Below are 22,087 nucleotides of genomic sequence, written 5' to 3'. Positions count from 1 at the left end.
GGATTTCAAGCAATAGAAGTGTAGGATTTTGCCTCAGTCCTTCTTTTTTTCCCTATATTTGTTAGATTATTTTATTCATAGAGGCAGTGACTTAAACTACTAATTAAATTTTGTTAAAATCATCAAATGATTTACTATATATGGGAATTCAAAATGAAAAAAATAATAAATGCACTAAGGTCTGATAAAATGGGTTAAACTGATTTATGAAAAAAAGAGATGATTATTTGGGAGTTGAGTACCACAGGAAAATTATGTAGATATTGCTACAGTAACATAAGCAAGGAAGGATTAAGTTGTCTAGATGGAAAATTGGTTGATGATCAAAGAATATTTTCCCAGAACTAATAACATCTGGATTGAACTTTAAAGTGTATGTAGGAATTCAAAACAGAAACAGACATAGACGTAGAGATCAGATTTTTGGCTGCCAAGAGAGAGAGGGCTAGAGAGAGAGATGGACTGGGAGTTTGGGGTTTGTGGATGCAAACTATTATACTAAGGATGGATAAACAAGGAAGACAGAGGAGCCTGGTGTGCTGCAGTCCAAGGGATTGCAATGAGTTCAACATGACTTAGTGACTGAACAACAACAACAACAAACAATAAGGTCCTATTGCACAGCACAGGGAACTATATTCAATCTCCTAGGATAAACCATAATGGAAAAGAACATTTTAAAAAGGACTGTATATGTGTGTAAAACTGAGTTATTTGCTGTACAACACTGACTGACACAATGCTGTCAATCAACTAAAGTTGAATAAAAAGTAAAAAATAGAATAAATAGGAATGAGTGAAAATAAGAATGAGGAAATTTTAAGCATAGGAAATTGTGTCAAGGCAGATGGACTAACATGGCTTTTATGGAAAGACTTAATCACTCATAATTTTTGCTGGATATGCAAGCTGTAGGGATGGAGAGGGAATGATGGTGAAATATAGAAAAAGGCTCAAAATGGACACCTTGCTTAGGGAGGGTGAATATGATTTAGATACTAAGTTATTGCACCACCAACCCCTGCCCGGGGGAGAAGCTTCTATGATTAACAGATATTATGAAATAAAATGAAGATATTAGAAAATTTGACAGCATTTTAAAGCAGCCACATTCTTGAAGCCAGACTCAGCAAGGGCCTTGAAGAATTTAAGGAAATGTGGAAGCATCTTGTATTTGGAAGAGGTTTATTTCTTTTCCATATTTTTATCTCCTCATTCTTCCCCTCATGATCCCTTTGTTGCTGTTGATAATGATTGTTTTGAGCTCCAATCAAGTACATTGCCTATCAGAATTTATCAGGCAGATTTTTTGGATGTTTTCCTCCTAACTATGAATCCAAATAGATCCCAGATTCAAAAGAAAATTGAATTGGTTCCTCAAACTAGATATCTTTTAAAGACAAATAGTACTTTAAAATAACCTTTTAATTTTTAAAAAGTTCTTGATTTGTAGAGAAGCTGCAGAAAGTTCTCGTAAATCTCTCACTAAGTTTTCCTCATTGTTCACATTTTATATTGCTATGGAATTAACAGTGGTTATTTAGTACAAATAAGAAATATTTGTACAGTAATAATAGCTAAATTATACACTTTCTTCAGATTTCACTCATTTTTGCCCTAATGTCCTTTCCCTCACCCAGAATTCTTTTCAGGAGATCATGCTGTATTTAGTTAACATGTCTCCTTAGGCTGCCCTGGGCTGAGAGAGTTTTTCAGACTGCTTTTAACGGTCTTGATAGTTTGGAGGAGTACTAAATCAGACATTTCATTGAATATCCCTTGATTTGTTTCTCAAGATGCTTTTCTCATGACTAAACTAAGGTTATAGGTTTTGGTGAAGAAGATTGCAGAGATAAAGCACCCTTATCATCATGTTATTTTATGGGTACATGATATCTACATGACTTACCACTTGACTATGTTTTCCAAACTGTAAAGTTACTTTTCTCCCATTTTCTATACCCTGCTTTTTGGGAGGAAGTCACCAATTGCAGCTTATATTCCAGGCAAGACAGAGGTTAAGCTCCACCTTCTTGAGGGATGAAGTATCAATATACATCATTTGGAATTCCCCTGCACAGTAGATTTTTTCCTCCTTTTTTCATTCCCTCTTTTTTGTCCTTGTTCCTCCAGCAATCCCTCTTCTTTCCCCCATTTCTTCCTCCTTCCTTCCTCGTTCCTTTTGCAATCACTACTTATATCAGTATGGACTAAGAGATTTTATGTTTTGGAAAAAAATACGTTAACTCTCCTCCCAAAAAGCCACAAGTGATAGATTCAGCCTCCAAATACCATTATATAAATTTTAGTTTTGAGACAGAGCTTTATACACAGTTATAAGAAATAATAGAGTGATCCCATTAAGCATCACACACTTTTCCCCAATTACAATCAGGAATTGATGCAATCCACTGACCTTACTTCTGTTTCACCAGTCTGTATCTACCCATTTCTCTGTGTTTGTGGGTTTATATCTATGAATTTTTGACACATGTGTAAATTTGTGTTACCACCCATACAGTCAAGATACAGAAGGACTCCATCACAGATATTCCCCCATACTACCTTTTCATAGTCACAGCAATCTCCCTCTCTCCCCTTTCCTTAACTCCTGAACTATCACTAATCTGTTCTCCTTCTCTATTGTTGTCATTGTGTTCAGTCACTAAGACCTTTCTGTCTCTTTGTGACCCCATGAACTGCAGCATGCCAAGCTCCTCTGTCCTCCACTATCTTCTGGAGTTTGCTCAAATTCACCACTGAGTCAGTGATGCTATCTAACCACTTCATCCTCTGTTGTCCCCTTCTCCGGTTGCCTGCAATATTTCCCAGCATCAGAGTCTTTTCCAATGAGTCATCTCTTCGCATCAGGTAGCAAAAGTATTGGAGCTTCAACTTCAGCATCAGTCCTTCCAATGAATCTTCAGGGTTGATTTCCTTTCAGATTGAGTGGTTTGATTTCCTTAGAGTCCAAGGAACTCTCAAGAGGCTTCTGTAGCACCACGATTCAAAAGCAACAATTCTTCTGCACTCAGCTTTCTTTATGGCCCAATTCTCAAATCTGTACATGACTACTAGAAAAGCCATAGCTTTGACTATACGAATCATGTGTTTATTTGACAAATGTTAAATACTAATACTGGCTTTATTTACCTCAGTAAAATTCCCTTGAGGTCTATCCAAGTTGTATAATGTATCACTCATTTATTTTTATTTCTAAGTAGCAGTTCATGGTATGGATGTATCACAGTTTATTTAATTCCTCATTGAAGAATAGATTGTTAGATTAGAATAGTTAGATTGTTTCCAATTTTGGCCATTTTTGACTAAAGTTGCTTGAGTATGTGTAGGTTTCCCTGTAAGCATGTTTTCAGTCTCCAGGATATGTGCCCAAGAATATAATTGCTGAATAATATTGCCAGAATGACTGGTTATACTTCCAAAACAATGTATGAGACATCTAATATCTCTGCATTCTTTTGAATAGTTGTTTTTGTCACTGTCTTTTCTTTTATTCATTCTGATAGATATGCCGTGATATATCATGGTTTTGATTTGCATTTCTGTAATGGGTAATGACGTTAAATATCTTTTCATGTGCTTTTCTGCCATTTATGTGTGTTCTTCAGTGAAATGTCTATTCATTTCTTTCCCCCATTTTCTAATTAGATTATTAATATTGACTTTGAAAGTCTGCCATATATTCTATATATACTCTTTTTTCAGATAGGTAATTTATACATATTTCCTCCCTTTGTGTAACTTGTCTTTTGACCCTCTTGAAAGGGTCTTTTACAATTTTAATTGGGAGATAATTGCTTTACAATGTTGTGTTTGTACAACAACATGAATCAGCTGTAAGTATACATATATTCCCTCCCTCTTGAGCCTGCCTCCCAACCCCCCCCACCCCATCCAACCCCTGTAGGTCATGACAGAGCACCGAGCTGAGTTCCCTGTCCTTTACAGCTGCTTCCCACTATCTATTTTACACACAGTAGTGTATATATGCCAGAGCTACTCTCAATTCTTACCCCTCTTCTCCTCCCATTGTGTCCACAAGCCTGTTCTCTATGTCTACATCTCTTTTCCTGCCCTGAAAATAAGTCCATCAATGTCATTTTTTTAGATTCCATACATATATATATTAATATATGGTATTTGTTTTTCTAAAAGAGTCTTTTTATTGTGTAGTAAAAACACACTACATATGATCTACCCTTTCAACAATTTTTAAGTGCCAATATTTTAACTACAGGGCTTCCCTGATGGCTCAGTGGTAAAGAAAGTGAAAGAAAGTGAAAGTGAAGTCGCTCAGTCGTGTCCGACTCTTTGCAACCCCATAGACTGTAGCCCACCAGACTCCTCCATCCATGGGATTCTCCAGGCAAGAATACTGGAGTGGGTTACCATTTCTTTCTCCAGGGGATCTTCCTGACCCAGGGATCGAACTCAGGTCTCCCACATTGTAGGCAGATGCTTTGCCATCTGAGCCACCGGGGAAGTCCTGGTAAAGAACCTGCCTGCAAATGCAGGAAACATAGGTTCAGTCCCTGGGTTGGGAAGATCCCCTGGAGAAGGAAATGGCAACCCACTCCAGTATTCTTGTCTGGAATATTCCATGGACAGAGGAGCCTGATGGGTACAGTACATGGGGTCACAAGAGAGTTGTACATGATTTAGTGACTAAATAACAAATTTTAACTACAGGCCCAGTGTTGTACAGTAAGTGCCTAATTTATCTTGTGTAACTGAATCTTCAAACTAGTTGAAGTGCAATGCCCATATTTTGTTTTTCAATAGTCACTAACAATGACTATCTTATTGGTTATATGTATTTGACAAATTTAGCTATGGCATATGATTGGGGTCATAAAATATTGGGCTTTTTTTTTTCACTGTCTTATTTCAGTTAGTATAATGTTCTCCAGATTCATACATGCTATCACATATGGAAGAATACCTTAGTTAAGGCTGAATAATATTCCACTGTAGGCTTCCCCGGTGGCTCAGCAGTAAAGAATTCACACACAATACAAGAGACACAGGTTCAATCCCTGGGTCAGGAAGATCCCCTGGAAGAAGAAATAACAACCCTTTCCAGTATTCTTGCCAGGAAAATACCATGGACAGAGGAATCTGAAGAGATACAACTTTGTACCTTTCCATAAAGTTGCAAAGAGTTGGACAAAACTAAGCAACTGAGCATGCATGCACACATACACAATATTCCATTGTAGGTATATAACACATTTTCTGTGTCTTTTCATCTACTGATGAGTGTTTAAGTTTTTTCCAACTCTTGTCTATTGTCAGTAATGCCAAACCCCATAATCATGTGTGTGCATATATTTCTTCAAGATCTTGATGTCCGTTCTTTTGAATAAATATCTAGAAGTAGATTGCTGATCATATGGTTGTTTGATTTTTAATTCTTTAATAAGCTTCCATAACATTTTTTCCATAGTAGTTCCACCATTTTACATTCCAGCCAACAGTTAACATGGGTTTTAGTTTATCCAAGTCCTCTTTAGAACTTGTTATTTTCCATTGTTGTTGCTTTGGATAATACTAGACAAATGTGTTGTGATATCTCCTTATGCTTTTTATTTGCATTTCCCTGATGATTAGTGATGTTGAGCATCTTTTCATATATATGTTTCTATATATTCTTGGGGAAATGTCTGTTCAATCCTCTGATCATTTTTAAATTGGGCTATTTGTGGGTGTTTTTGTTTTTGTTTTGTTTTGTTTGCTATTGATATTTGAAGTGCCTTATATATTTTGATCCTGGTGCTGGGAAAGATTGAGGGCAAGAGGAGAAAGGGGCAACAGAAGATAAGATGGTTGGATGGTATCACTGAATCAATGAACATAAGTTTGAGTAAACTCCGGGAGATAGTGAAGGACAGGGAAGCCTGGTATGCTGCAGTTCGTGGGGTTGCAAAGAGTCAAACGCGACTTAGCAACTGAACCGCCATATATTTTGGATATTAATCACTTCATTTATATATATTGTTTGAAAATATTTTTTTCTATTCTATGGGTTGCCTTTTCATTCTGTTGACTTCCTCTTTTTTGTGCAGTAGTTTTTCTCTGAAGTAGTCCTATTTTGTTTTATTTTTTTGCTTTGTTGTATATCTTTTGGTATCATATCCAAGGAATCATTACCAAGACCACTGTTCTGAAGATTTTCCCTGTGTTTTATCCTAGGGTTTTCACAGAATCAGCTCTTACTTTTAAGTTTTAATCCATTTCAGGTTGGTATTTTTTTGTATAGTGCAAGATGAGGGTCTAATTTCTCTCTTCCTCATGTAGATATATGCTTTTCCCCACACCATTTGTTAAAGAGACCTACTTTTCCTTATTGTGAATTCCTGGCACCCTTGTCAAAGCCACATATATTTGGCTTTATTTTTCGTTCCTCTATTCTGTTATATATGTCTATATATCTGCTTTTATGCTGGCAACATACTGTTTTAATTTACCGTAGCTTTGTAATATATTTTGAAATCAGGAAGTGTGATGCCTCCATTTTTGTTTTTCTATCTGAAGATTGCTTTGTCAATCTTATGTTGTTCCTCAATTTGAAATATTTTCAGTTTTTCATGATTACAAATGATGTTAACTTTGGGTTTGGCCTATATTATTTGTGGTAGTTTCCCTGTATTCCCACTTCCTTGAGAGTTTTTAAATGGCTATTGAATTTTAGCTAAAATTTTTTCTACATCTAGTGAGATGATCATATGGTTTTTATTCTTCAGTTTGTTAATGTGCTGTACTACATTAATTTGCAGATATTGAAGAATCTTTGCATTTGGGGGTAAATCCCACCTTGATCATAGTGTATGATCCTTTTAACATGTTAGTGGATATGGTTTACTAGATAATTAGTTTTTAACATTTATTTTTATTACATAAGAATAAAAACGTCTTCATTGTTATAATTAACAACAAACAATTCAAAAAGGAAATTCAAAAAGAACTCCATTTATAAAAGCATAAAAAATATATAGAAATAAACTTAACCAAGGAGATAAAAGGCTTATACACTGAAAGTTATAAAATATTAATGAAAGAATTTAAGCAAGACAAAGTTAAATGAAACAACATTCTTCATATGGATTAGAAATATTTAATATTAGAAAATGTTCATATTATCAAAAATTATCTACAGATTAAGTGCAATGTCTATCAAAATTCTAATGGTCCCTTTTAACCATGTTTTTTGGAAATATTCCCCAAAATAAAGAAATAAAAGCAAAAATAAACAAATGGAACATGGGTAACTTGAAAGCTTTTGCACAGCAAAGGAAACTATTAACTAAATGAAAAGATAGCAAATTAAATGGGAAAAAATATTTGTAAATTATATGGCTGATAAAGGATTAATATCCAGCAAATATAAACAGTTCATACAACTTAATAGCAAAATAAAATAAAAACAACCAGTTTTTTAAAAAGAGCAGAAGACCTAAAAAGATATTTTTTCCAAAGAAGAAATGCAGAAAATAAAAAATATATGAAAAGAGTTCAACATTGTTAATAATCAGGGAAATTCAAATAATGAGATATTATTATACACAATGAGATATCACCTCATACTTGTCAGAATGGCTATCAAAATGAACACAAATAACAAGTGTTGGTGAGAATGTAGAGAAAGGGAAATATTTATACACAGTTAGTGGGAATGTACATTGAAGCAGTCACCATGTAAAAGAGTATGAAGGCTTTTCAAAAAAACAAGAAATAGAACTATTATCTGACCCAGCAATTCCACTGCTGGGTATATATTTGAAGAAAACAAAAACACTAATTTTAAAAGGTACATTCATCCCACTGTTTGTGTTAGCATTATTTACAATTGCTGAGATACAGAAACAACCTAACAGTTCATCAATAAATGAATGTATAACATGCAAATGGTGTGTGTGTGTATATATGTATACATATGTGTGTGTAAATACTACTAATAAAAACTCAAAGTGAATTAAAGACCTAAATGCAAGGCCAGAAACTATAAAAATCTTAGAGGAAATCATAGATAAAACACTCTTTGACATAAATCACAACAAGATCCTCTATGACCCACCTCCAAAAGTAATGGAAATAAAAACAAAAATAGACAAATTGGACCTAATTAAACTTAAAAGCTTTTGCACACCTAAGAAGTGAAGTGAAAGTTGTTCAGTTGTGTCTGACTCTTTGTGATCCCATGGACTGTACAGTCCATGGAATTGTCTAAACCATAATACTGGAGTGGGTAGCCTTTCCCTTCTCCTAGGGATCTTCCCAACCCAGGGATCGAACCCAGGTCTCCCACATTGCAGGCAGATTCTTTACCAGCTCAGCCATCAGGGAAGCCCAAGAATACTGGAGTGGGTAGCCTATCCCTTCTCCAGGGGATCTTCCCGACCCAGGAATCAAACTGGGATCTCCTGCATTGCAGGCAGATTCTTTACAAGCTGAGCTACAAGCCAGGGAAGTCCTAGAAGAAAAGCTTCCCTGACCGGGAATTGAACCTGGGCCTCAGTGGTGAGAGCCCCAAATTCTAACCAGTAGACCACCGGGGAGTGCCTTTGCACAGCAAAGGAAACTGTAAACACAAAAGAGTTTAGAAAAAAATGACTGTCAGAATGAGAGCAAATTGCAAATGAAACAAATGAAAAAGGATTAATCTCCAAAACAGATAAGAGTTGATGCAGTTCAGTATCAGAAAAACAACCAAATCAAAAAATACTCAGAAGACCTCAATAGATATTTCTCCAAAGAAGACATACAGATGGCCAATAAATACATGAAAGGATGATCAATACCACTCATGAGCCACAAGGGAAACCCTCACTCGTTATTAAAGAAATGCAAATCAAAACTGCAGTGAGGTATCACCTCACACAGTGAGAATGACTATCATCAAAAAATCTACAAACCATAAATGCTGGCGAGTCTGCGGAGAAAAGGGAACCATCTTGCACTGTTGGTGGGAATGCAAACTGATACAGCCACTATGGAGAACAGTATGAAGATGCTCTAACTAACCAGGAAAAAAACTACCATATGACCCAGGAATCCCACTACTGAACTCAAAAGACACATGTAACTGAATGTTCATTGCAGCACAGTTTCCAATAGCCAGAACATGGAAGAAACTTCAATGTCCATTGACAGATGAATGGATAAAGAAGTTGTGGTAAATATATACAATGGAATGCTATTCAGCCATAAAAAGGAACAAATGTGAAACACTTGAACCTAAAGCATGTTATACAGAGTGAAGTCAGAAAGAGGAAATCAAATACTGTATATTAATGTATATATACGGAATCTAGAAAAATGGTACTGATGAACCTACTTGAGGGCAGGAATAGAGATGTAGATGTAGAGAACAGATTTGTGTACACAGATGGAGAAGGAAAGGGTGGGGGAGAACTGAGAAAGTTACATTTACATATATACACTACTATGTGTAAAATGGGCTTCACTGGTGGCTCAGCAGGTAAAGAATCTGCCTGAAATGCAGGAGACCTGGGTTTGATCCCTGGGTTGAGAAGATCTCCTAGAGAAGGGAAAGGTTACCCACTGCAGTATTCTGGTTTGGAGAATTCCATGGACTGTATATCCATGGGGTTGCAAAGAGTTGGACACAGCTGAGCGACTTTCACTTATGTGTAAAATAGCTAGCTAGGAGAAGCTGCCGTATAACACAGGGAGTCCAGCCTGGAGCTCTGTGAGGATATAGATGGGTGGAATGGGGAGTATGGAGGGAGGCTCAAGAGGGAGGTGATACACATATGGTTATAACTGATTCATGCTGTTGTATGGCAGCGTTCAGACTATACAGCCAACACAACCTTGTAAAGCAATTATCCTGCTACGTGAGGTCATACGGAGAAAGACAAATACTTTATGATATCACTTATGTGTGGAATCTAAAAACTATAACATACTAGTGAACAAAACAAAAAAGAAGCAGGCTCAAATACATAGAAAACAAACTGCTGATACCAGTGTGGGTGGGGAGGGAGAATATACCTGGGGAGAAGTGTAAAGTACAAACTATTGTGTGTAAAACAGGCTCAGGATTATAAAGTACAACACAGTCAGTCAGTCAGTTCAGTTCCTCAGTCATGTCTGACTCTCTGTGACCCCATGAACCACAGCATGCCAGGCCTCCTTGTCCATCACCAACTCCCGGAGTCCACCCAAACCCATGTCCATTGAGTCGGTAATGCCATCCAACCATTTCATCCTCTGTCATCCCCGTCTCCTGCCCCCAATCTTTCCCAGAATCAGGGTCTTTTCCAATGAGTCAGCTCTTCGCATCAGGTGGCCAAAGTATTGGAGTTTCAGCTTCAACATCAGTCCTTCCAATGAACACCCAGGACTGATCTCCTTTAGGATGGACTGGTTGGATCTCCTTGCAGTCCAAGGGACTCTCAAGAGTCTTCTCCAACACCACAGTTCAAAAGCATCAATTCTTCAGCGCTCAGCTTTCTTTATAGTCCAACTCTCACATCCATACATGACCCTGGAAAAACCATATCCTTGACTAGATGGACCTTTGTTAGCAAAGTAATGTCTCTGCTTTTTAATATGCTGTCTAGATTGGTCATAACTTTCCTTCCAAGGAGTAAGCGTCTTTTAATTTCATGGTTGCAATCACCATCTGCAGTGATTCTGGAGCCCAGAAAAATAAAGTCAGCCACTGTTTGTTTCTCCATTTATTTGCCATGAAGTGATGGGACCGGATGCCATGATCTTAGTTTTCTGAATGTTGAGCTTTAAGCCAACTTTTTCACGCTCCTCTTTCACTTTCATCAAGAGGCTCTTTAGTTCTTCTTCACTTTCTGCCATAAGGATGGTGTTATCTGCATATCTGAGGTTATTGATATTTCTCCTGGCAATCTTCATTCCAGCTTGTGCTTCCTCCAGCCCAGCATTTCTCATGATGTACAACACAGAGATATGGCCAATATTTTGGAATAACCATAAATGGAAAGTAACCTTTTGAGATTGTATTAAAATAACAAAAAAAAAAATTAAAAGAAATGTTCTTAACTGGAACAGACACCTTGTCTTCCTATCCTCATGACTCAGATCATTGGGTTTTTCCTTTTCAATTTTTATTGGAGTGTAGTTGATTTGCAGTGTTGTGGTTCAGGTCTCCAGCAATATGAATCAGTTATACACATGCATACAGACACCGTTTTTCAGAATCTTTTCCCATATAGGTCATTGCAGAGTATTGGGAAGAGTTCCCTGTGCCATACAGTAGGTCTTTATTATTTATCTATTTATTCCTTGTGGCTCAAAGGGTAAAGCATCTGCCTGCAAGGAGGGAGACCTGGGTTCGATCCCTGGGTTAGGAAGATCCCCTGGAGAAGGAAATAGCAACCCACTCCGGTACTCTTGCCTGGAAAATCCCATGGATGGAGAAGCTTGGGAGGCTACAGTCCATAGGGTCGCAAAGAGTCTGACACGACTGAGCAACTTTACTTTCTTTCACTTTCGGTATATATATGTCAATCCCAGTCTCCCAGTTTATCCCTCTTCCTCTTCCCTCCATCATAACCATATTTTTTTTTATTTCTGTGACTCTATTTCTGTTTTGTAAATAAGTTCATTTGTACCTTTGTACCAGTTTTTTAGGTTCCACATATAAATATTTTCAAATTATGGTTTTCTCTGGATATATGCCTGGGTAGGATTGAAGGACAATAGAGTAACTTTATTTTTAGCCATTTGAAAAACTGCCATATTATTCTCCTTACTGACTATTCAAGTCTGCGTTCCCACTTTACAGTGTAAGAGGCTTCCTCTTTTCTCCACACCCTCTCTAGAATTATTTGTAGATTTTTTTTAATAGCCATTCTAACCAATGTGAGATGATATCTCATTTTAGTTTTGATTTGGGCAGCAAGGAGATCAAACAAACCAGTGCTAAAGGAAATCAACCCTGAATATTCATTGGAAAGACTGATGCTGAAACTGAAGCTCCAATACTTTGGCCACCTGATGTGAAAAGCTGACTCATTGGAAAAGACCCTGATGCTGGGAAAGATTGAGGGCAGGAGGGAAATGGGGTGACAGAGGATGAGATGGTTGGATGGCATCATCAACTAAATGGACATGAGTTTGAGCAAACTCCAGGAGATAGTGAAGGACAGGGAAGCCTGGCGTGCTGCAGTCCATGGGGTCACAAAGAGTTGGACATGACTGGGCAACTGAACAACAACAATGATCAGAGATGTTGAGCATGTTTTTATTGTGGTTTGTTGTTGTTGTTGTTTTGAAAATGACTTGTCTTCTTTGGAGAAATATCTATTTAGATCTTCCAACCAACATTTGATTGGTTTTTTTAAAATATTGAATTGAATGAGCTCTTTGTATATTTTGGAGATTAATCCCTTGTCAGTTGCTCTGTTTATAAATATCTTTAGAACACTCTGTAACACCATACACACACAAAAGAAAAATGGATTAAAGGCCCAAATGTAAGGTCAAATAATTCAAAACTCTTAGAGGAAAACGGATACTACACTTGATCTTAGCCAAAAGGCCAAGAAGTGATCTTAGAGGAAAACACAGTCAGAACATTCTCTGATATAAATTGCAGCATGATCATTTTTTTGATCCACTGCTGAGGGTAAGAGAATATTTTTCTCATTCTGTGGGTGGTCATTTTCATTTTGTTTAAGGGTTTCCTTTGCTGTGCAGAAGTCTGAAGTTTAAGTACCGTTTGTTTATTTTTGTTTTCAACTTTCTTACTCTCAGCAGTGGATCAAAAAAATGATCTTGCTGTGATTTGTATCAGAGAATGTTCTGCCTATGTTTTCCTCTAAGAGTTTTGAATTATTTGACCTTACATTTGGGTCTTTAATCCATTTTGTGTGTGTGTGTGTGTATGGTGTTACATAGTGTTCTAATTTCATTCTTTTACTTGTAGCTGTCTAGTTTTCCCAGCACCACTTACTAAAGAGGCTGTTTTCTCTGTTGTATAACTTTGCCTCCTTTTTCATAGACTAATTGACCTTAATTAATATGTGTGGATTTATTTCTGGGCTTTCTGTCCTGTTCCATTGACCCATGTGTCTGTTTTTTTATACGTGTATGTGTCATTACTATACTGCTTTGATTACTGTACCTTTGTAGTACAGTACCTTTGTAGTATAGTCTGAAGTCAGGAAGCATGGTTCCTCCAGCTCTGTTCTTCTTTCTCTAGATTGTTTTAGCTATTCAAGGGTTTTGTTTTTCCATATAAATTTTAAAATATTTTGCACATTTCCTATGAAAAACAACTGTTGTGGTAGGGATTGCATTGAATCTGTAGATTGCCTTGTGTAGTATGGCCATTTTAACAATATTGATTCTTCCAATTTAAGAACATGGTATATTTTTCCATCCATTTGTGTCATCTTCAATTTCTCTCATAACCTTTTTATAGCTTCAGGGTACAAGTTTTTTGCCTAGGTAGGTGTATTCCTAGATATTTTATTACTTTTGATGCAGTGGTATAAGAAATTGTGTTCTAATTTCTCTTTGTGATATTTCACTGTTAGTGTATAGATATCCAAGAGATTTCTGTGTACTAATTTTGTATTCTGAAACTACCAAATTCATTCATAAGCTGTCGATTTTTTTGGTGCATCTTTAGGATTTTCTTTGTATAGTATTATGTCATCTGCAAACAGTGACAGTTTCTTTCTTTCCAACTTTAATTCTTTTCATTTCTTTTTCTATTCTGACTGTTGTGTCTAAGACTTCCAAAACCATATCAAATTAAACTGGTGACAGTTGACATTCTTTTTCTTTTTTTTTTTTTTTTTTTTTTTTTTTTGATGTTAGAGGAAATGCTTTCAGCTTTTCAGCATTGAGTATAACATTAACTATGGGTTTGTCATATATGGTCTTTATTATGTTGGGATAGGTTCTTTCTGTGCCCCACTTTCTGAAGAATTTCTATCATTAAAATATGCTTAGTTTCATCCAAAGCCTTTCTGCATCTATTGTGGTGATCATATAGTTTTTATGCTTCCATTTGTCAGTTTGTCATTGATTTTCAGATATTGAAAAATATTTGCATCCTTATGATAAAATCCCACTTGACTGTGGTGTATGATCCTTTTAATGTATTGTTGGATGCAGTCTGCTATTATTTGTTGAGGAGTTTTGCATTTGCATCGGTGACATTGGCCTTAATTTTCCTTTCTCCTGATATCCTTGTATGATTTTGGGATCAGGGTAATTCTAGTCTCATACAGTGAGTCAAAACAATCGTTTCTTTGCAGCTTTTGAAATGTGAGAATGCTAGCTATTAACTCTTCTCAAAATATTTGGTAGAATTCAACTCTGAAGCCATCTGGTCCTGGACTTTTATTTGTGGGAAGTTTTTAAATTACTGATTCAACTGACTACTAGGTAATGGTTAATTCTTATTTTCTTCCATGTATTATTGGAAGAATTAATATTGTTAAAATGACCATATTATCTAAAGCAATCTACAGGTTTAATGCAATTCCTATCAAAATACCAAAGGCATTTCCCACAAAGGTAGAATAATTTTACAATGTGTATGAAACCACAGAAAATCCCAAATAGCCAAATCAACCTTGAGAAAGAAAGGTGCCCCGAGTATATTGAGGGTTTGCTGTTCTATGATGACTGGGCCCTTTCTTGACATGGTTGACTGCTGGTGCTAGTTGGCCACTGGTAGGTGGGGCTGTATCGTGGGTCCACTAGTGGTTGGAATCAGGTCCTGGGGCAGCTGGGTGTTCAGTGGGTCCAAAGGCATCTGGTCTGATAATGTGTCTGCCTTGCTAGATGCATGGTCTGCTGCATCTCAGGACTGATACCTACCAGCTGGTGTTTGGGGCCATGTCCCAAGACTAATAAATGAAAAGGAAGATCCAAAATGGTGCTTTGCTGCATCAATGTCCTCATGGTGGGGTGAGCTCCCTAAAATATCTGTTTCACCATCTCTGTCCCCCAGGTGAGTCCCAATTGCCTCCTGTCTCTCTAGGACACTCTCCAAGATCAACAAGTGAGATTTGATCCAAGCAAGTTTCAAATTACTATTTCTATTCTTGGTCTCCAAGTATATGAGATATTGTGTACACTCTTAAAGACTGGAGTCTCTGTTTCCCTCAGTCCTTTGGTGCTCCAAAAATAAGTCCACTGGCCTTAAAAGTCAAATATTCTCAGTGCTCATTTTCCCAATACAGGGTCTTCAGGGTAAGGAGCACAAAGTGGGGATCTACTCTTCATTCCTTGTGAAAAACCTCTGAAATTTTAATTATAATCCTCTGTTTTATGGTCACCAATCTTTTGTTGTGGAAGATCTTTTCTGTTGGTCTTCAGGTCATTCATATTGGTAGCTCCTTTGTAATAGTTGTAACTGTAATATCCACTTGGGAGCAAATAAAAACCAACTACACAAACCTACTTCACATGTAAAAGAAAAATAAACCCAGAAGTTCAAAATCCTAATTTGGTTATTTTCTTCATTTAATAAATGCTGTATTTTTTTTTCCTGCAAATTCTTGGATTTCTATAAACATTTTTCTTGATTGGTTAGTTGTTTTAAAAAAAAAAAAAAAAACAGATTACTAACCTCATGAATCTCCTTAATGAAACTAAATTATGCAATGTATACTTTTGCGTGATGCTCCAATTCTGATCACCATATGACCAAGGGAACACTGAATCATCACTGTGCTACATGCGACACTTTAGATCCAGGGATGTGTGATCCTGAGTAGGCAGGCTAGTAATGGAGGAAAGCATCTGTTACTTTCAAGACAAAGAAATCACAATCATCCCACATTCTTAAGTGCAGAGTTAGAGATTTAAAGCTCTGGGAGTGAGCATACTGGAAAGAGAAGGGAGGAATGGACTAATTTTATTGAAAATCAAGCAGAATAGTCATATAGCAGGTGATATTTGAATCAGGAAATGAGGAACATGAAAGATATTTAATGACTGCTCCTAGCCTGGTATAGCGGAGAAGGCAATGGCACCCCACTCCAGTACTCTTGCCTGGAAAATCCCATGGACGGAGGAGCCTGGTGGGTTGCAGTCCATGGGGTCACTAAGAGTCAGACACGACTGAGCGACTTCACTTTCACTTTTCACTTGCATGCATTGGAGAAGGAAATGGCAACCCACTCCAGTGTTCTTGCCTGGAGAATCCCAGGGACGGGGGAGCCTGGTGGGTTGCTGTCTATGGGGTCACACAGAGTCAGACACGACTGAAGCGACTTAGCAGCAGCAGTAGCCTAGTATCAATTGACATGTGAATTCTTTAGGTCCTTGACAGGTATTCTAATTCTAGTTCTGTATATGAGAAAATAGATGCATGAGCACATTGTCCAACATTCCATGTCTGGCAAGTCAAGATTAAACTCAACTTTTTTGCTTCAAATTCTGTGTTCACACCATGAATAAAAGGTTAGGACAGATGAGAAGGCCATTTTGGGCAAGAACTTTGACTTTCTCAATAGTGGAAGAAGTACTCTGAGAAGGAAAACAGAGATAATTCTATGAAGTTTAAGTGTGAGTATATGAAAGGAATGAAAGAAAGTAGTCAAGATTAAGTCTGGAGTCCAGTTAGATAATTTCCATGCTAAAGAGTTTGACTATAAGGTAGGCATTATTGTTGTTTCTTTTAAATCTTGTGGAAATGGAAGGAACATAATGTCCTAGTAGAAAACCTACTTCCAGCGACTGCATGGATGTTGTATGAGATTGGAAGAGTCTGGGGTATGAAGACCAGTAATGAAGCTATTGAAACAATAAAGGAACAGAGTATGAGACTGTGAATTAAGACAGTGGAATTAGGGATGAACAGTGGAATTGGAATGGGATCAGATCAGTGCTTTTCAAGCTTTGTGGGGAATATGGACCACGTAGGATCTTGATTTGATTCAGTAAATCTGAAGCATGACTTAAGAAAGTTTAGGCTATTTCATTTTGATGAGTGCTGACTAGTTGGCATCTTCTCAATATTGTATAGTGTTTTGACTGAGGTGCTGAGTGTTAAATTTCTTTGACATACAAGAACTGATTTGTAAGTCATAGCTCAGGGGCTGAAATGATTTGGTCTTTTCTCTGTCAACAGGTCTTTATATAGTTCACTCAATCATCATTAAAGAAACTAATATTTCTAAACCAGGAAATACTCTTGAGTCATTGATCTCATTTGGCACATCATATTTTACTTTTGTTCAGTTGTTAACTTTCATAACTCTTAAATGTTTTAAATATTGATTATGCTGCTTATGATCTACTCAGTAGATCATGGGGTTTTATCCATGTAACCTCAAGATATTTCTAGCTTGCAATAAGTTCTTGTTTCCTACATTTAACTTGAGTTATACACAGGTCTTTGAATTCAAGTCATTGCACATTATTATTTAAATTGCATTTCCTTTTGTTTCTAATTGACGCAATGGCTCTCTAAATAATTAATGTTGAAATGCTTTGGACTATTATAATTTACATATTTAAATGAGTTAGTTGCACTCAAATGAACTACTTGATTGAGCTAAAAATTGAAAACACTTCATTGACTGGTTTGTGCTTATTTGCCTTGAAATTATTATCAAAATTTATAATCATCTTGGCTCTCTTTATTCTATTCTTTGTTTGGTTGCAGTGTTAACAGTTCAACTTGAATATACTTAATTAAGATTTTGGAAATGCAAAGTGTTGTGTATCAGGAATGATAATATATGGTCATTTTGTGTGTGAATGGATACATGCATGTTTTTGAAGATGGAGAACTCAGGCATATAATATTTCTGGAGTTGTGGCAAGGTGTACTTCTTTAACAGATTGAATGAGACCTATATGTTTCTTCAGTTTCTTCAATTCTATCATTGATCTAATTTTCCAATAATTTCTATGTAGTTTTATCATCAGTTTCCTACTTCTACCATACTTGTGGAAGTTCACAGATTCATGGTAGAAATTGATTATTATAAAAATGTTTCAAAGCAGGGAAGTACAAGTGAAACCACTAAAAACAGGAGAAAGAAAAAAAAAAAAAAACTGAGAAATTCCACTGTGGTTCTAGAGCAATTCGAAAGGTGATGCTAAAAGCACCTAAAATGGAGACCATCATTAAATATTTGTGGAGTGAATGAATAATTTGAAAAATAAGGCTTCTTAACATGAGTCTAATTTATTTAGACTGTATTAAAGCTAGTGATTAAAAATGGGCATATCTTCTTTGTTAGTTTGACTCTGTATCTTCAAATTAGAACCTTCCTTGGGGCCCCCAATACTTTGTTTCTAAAACTATAAATCAGAGGATTTAGCAAAGGAGTGAGAACAGGGCCAAGTACAAAGAGGACTTGGTCCAACTTGAGATTATCATAGGAACTAGGCCTCATGTAGACCACCATGGCAGGGCCATAATGAATGCACACTACAGTGAAGTCAAGTTGGTAGGTTCTCAATATGCTACTGGAGAAGAGTGGAAAAATAACTCCAGAAAGAATGAAGAGTCAGAGTCAAAGCAAAAATAACATCCAGTTGTGGATGTGACTGCTGATGGAAGTAAAGTCTGAAGCTGTAAAAAGCAACATTCCATAGGAACCTGGAATGTTAAGTCCATGAATCAAGGCAAATTGGAAATGGTCAAACAGGAGATGGCAAGAGTGAGCATCAACATTTTAGGAATTAGTGAACTAAAATGGACTGGAATGGGTGAATTTAACTCAGATGACCATTATATCTCCTACTGTGGACAAGAATCCCTTAGAAGAAATGGAGTAGCCATCATAGTCAACAAAAGAGTCCAAAATGCAGTACTTGTATGCAATCTCAAAAGTGACAGAATGATCTCTGTTCGTTTCCAAGGCAAACCATTCAATATCACGATAATCCAAGTCTATGCCCCAACCAGTAATGCTAAAGAAGTTGAAGTTGAATAGTTCTATGAAGATGTACAAGACCTTCTAGAACTAAAACCCAAAAAAGATGTCCTCTTCATTACAGGGGCCTGGAATGCAAAAGTTAGGAAGTCAAGAAACACCTGGAGTAACATTCAAATTTGGCCTTGGAGTACAAAACAAAGCAGGTCAAAGGCTAACAGAGTTTTGCCAAGAGAACACACTGATCAAAGCAAATGCTCTCTTCCAAGAGAAGACTCTACAAAAGGACATCACCAGATGGTCAATACTGAAATCAGATTGACTATATTCTTTGCAGGCAAGGATGGAGAAGCTCTATGCAGTCAGCAAAAAAAAAAAAAGACCAGGAGCTGACTGTGGCTTAGATCATGAACTCCTTATTGCCAAATTCAAATTTAAATTGAAGAAAGTAGGGAAAACCACTAAACCATTCAGGTATGACCTAAATCAAATCCCTAACAATTATACAGTGGAAGTGAGAAATAGATTTAAGGGACTAGATCTGATAGACAGAGTGCCTGATGAACTATGGATGGAGGTTCGTGACCAGGAGACAGGGATCAAGACCATCCCCAAGAAAAATAAATCCAAAAAAGCAAAATGACTGCCTGAGGAGGCCTTACAAATAGCTGTGAAAAGAAGAGAAGAGAAAAGCAAAAGAGAAAAGGAAAGATATACCCATTTGAATGCAGAGTTCCAAAGAATAGCAAGGAGAGATAAGAAAGCCTTCCTCAGCGATCAGTGCAAAGATATAGAGGAAAACAATAGAATGGGAAAGACTAGACATCTCTTCAAGAAAATTAGAGATACCATGGGAACTGTTCATGCAAAGATGGGCTCAATGAAGGACAAAAATGGTATGGACCTAACAGAAGCAGATAATATTAAGAAGAGGTGGTAAGAATACACAGAAGAACTGTACAAAAAAGGTGAATCTCTTTGAGGTTACACTAAAGAGGTTTTTACGTAGCTTTCATTTACAAGTTCATGCCATTCTTATGGCAATCCCATGAAGACTATAGGTTTACAGAGCCATTTCAATTTTAAATATGAGGAATAGTAGATACACAAATTGTGACTCATCCGAGATTACAGCAAGTAAAAGACATGCTTCTACTGAATTGTAATAAATGCAATTAGTGGATCATTTATGGATTCTTAAGTTTCTTGAAATTCCACTCTCTTTTCTTTTCAATTTGGAGTAAATAACCATAATCTTCCTTCAAGCTGTCCTTTCTGGCCATTAGGGGGAAGGCATCTCAAATTGTTGTGATTCTAAATTCTATGTTCATATCTGTTTTCTCCCTACATCTTTACATACTTAGCTATGTTGACTACTAGTTTTATTTTTTTAATCAGAGAAAATAGAATTGCAGTTTTTTTCAGGCCTTTGTCTCATCATCCCAAGTTTTCTAGCATCTAAGCATTAGGGGGAAGGCATCTCAAATTGTTGTGATTCTAAATTCTATGTTCATATCTGTTTTCTCCCTACATCTTTACATACTTAGCTATGTTGACTACTAGTTTTATTTTTTTAATCAGAGAAAACTGAATTGCAGTTTTTTTCAGGCCTTTGTCTCATCATCCCAAGTTTTCTAGCATCTAAGCATTAAGAGGGAAGTGAGAAAGTCTATGTTCATTGCTGTCACCACCTAGAAAGCAAAGAGGAAGGCTCATTAAAGCTGAGAATAAAGCAGATAGATATTCATGCTTTCCTGTTACCACCAACTAGAGAATACTTTTGCCTGATGGTAAGGAAATCACCCCATAAGAGAATTTCAGGAGAGAAAGACTCTGGAGAGCAGAGATGAGAAGCTGCTTCTCAAGTTCAGGTCTGCCAATATCCATTCATAACCTCCTGTGACCATTTGCCTTATGGAACCCATGGGGTTTTCTCTCTCTAGGTAATTCTGCCTATAATTAGTTCAGAAGAATTTGAACACAGTGAGAATTTCTTTTTTACAATTATAGTTAATTGTAAAACTTGAAAAGTCAAAAATAAATCAATAATCATACGCAGTTTGGATCTCAATGTCCTAATAAACTTTGTCTGACCATGTTGTGAGGCATGCCCAGCTCTCTATGTCCCCAGAGCTGAGCAAACTTGTAGTGTGAAAAGTATGGAATTCAGACTTGAAAGAAGGGTGTTTACATAGGGAAAATAATCAAGTGCCCATTTTATCTCTCCAGGATGGGTGAGCCAGAGATTATTGTGATAAATAAAAGACCCAGAGTGTTTGGCAAAGGAAGCTTCAATTTAGATTCATTTTGCATAATGGAGGAAACATGAGCTTTACCTCAGTTTAGTGGAGGAAATATTCCCCTAGACTTTAATTAATACGTCCTTGGGGAATTAGAATTGAATACTTGTAAAACATCTCTAAAGAGAATGAGCAGGAGGCAGGCTCAGGATGGGTGGCAGGGACACGAATACCTGTAGCTGATTCATATTGATATATGGCAAAAAAACCATCACAATATTGTGATTATTCTCCAATTAAAATTAATTAATTAATTAAAAAACAAGAATTGGCTACTCTTAGAAACTTTTTCCTCTGTCTCCCTTGAATCACATTTCTCAGGCTTTATGGGTATTGAATTTCCTTACAATTGAGAATTCATCTTATAGTTATTTACATAATCAAATCTCCCCTTAAAGGACTCCTTTGATTTTAATTTTATTGGTTAGAGACAAGATCAATTATGCTTTGAAATCTTACCCACGAATTTGATCATAATATAAACTACTTAACTCTTTTCTGTAGAATGTCAACACACACAATATATGCCTGACCCAACTGTTAATCTATTAAATATGAGCTAATGTTTCAAGGGTCTATGGCAGATACTCAGCACAACGCTGAGATGTATATTTTACAATCACGTCTTATGCCTTCCTAATGAACAGGACAATTTTTTATGCTAGATTTCCCTTTCTTCTCACTTCAAATAATTTCATTAATAACTCAAAATGAGCAAATATTCAAAGGATAGTTTGAAAGATTAAAATATGGGATTGGTAGGGGAAAGAGTTGGGGCAAAAAGATCAACTGAATCTTCCAGAATGAATAATAGGAGGAGAGGAATTTAAGAGAGGTATATTCTCATGAATGCAACATATAAGCATTTTTTCCCCAATCTACATTGGTGCAATATTATGAGAAACAATT

General features: G+C 36.5%; 1 pseudogene; it reads right to left on the bottom strand.

Moving 5' to 3' along the window:
* Positions 1 to 12,477: 12,477 nt before the first annotated feature.
* On the bottom strand, positions 12,478 to 12,574 carry LOC122441172 (annotated as a pseudogene).
* Positions 12,575 to 22,087: the final 9,513 nt, after the last annotated feature.

The sequence above is a fragment of the Cervus canadensis genome, chromosome 4 (assembly GCF_019320065.1).
Source record: "Cervus canadensis isolate Bull #8, Minnesota chromosome 4, ASM1932006v1, whole genome shotgun sequence".
NCBI classification, from domain to species: domain Eukaryota; kingdom Metazoa; phylum Chordata; class Mammalia; order Artiodactyla; family Cervidae; genus Cervus; species Cervus canadensis.
The sequence above is the reverse complement of the archived record's forward strand: the minus strand, read 5'-3'. Positions and strand labels throughout refer to the sequence as shown.